Source organism: Papaver somniferum, chromosome 4 (assembly GCF_003573695.1).
Source record: "Papaver somniferum cultivar HN1 chromosome 4, ASM357369v1, whole genome shotgun sequence".
Taxonomy (NCBI): Eukaryota; Viridiplantae; Streptophyta; class Magnoliopsida; order Ranunculales; family Papaveraceae; genus Papaver; species Papaver somniferum.
Window position 1 is genome coordinate 126,606,364 of NC_039361.1, and position 317 is coordinate 126,606,680.

Consider the following 317-nt stretch of genomic DNA (forward strand, 5'->3'; position numbering starts at 1 on the left):
CCAACGATGTCAGTACGTCACATGGTCCTCAGTTTTTAACCAAGATTTTAAGATTTATCAGCTCTTACAGGTCGTTTTCTAGTTCCGGAGCGCTTTTAGAGCGCTTTCAAGGGTAGTTCATATATACTAGGAAAATATCCTGTTTGAAACCAATGACCCGGGATTAGTAAAAAAAACTTATGAGGGATCTATTTTGATGGGAAATGGTGTTTAGATTTTAGGAAAATTCCATAATATGCTATCGAAAAGCTAGTTTTACCGATTTTAATAGTAATTATGCCAAATGTTGAGCGTTACAGCACTTTGAGTTTCGTAAA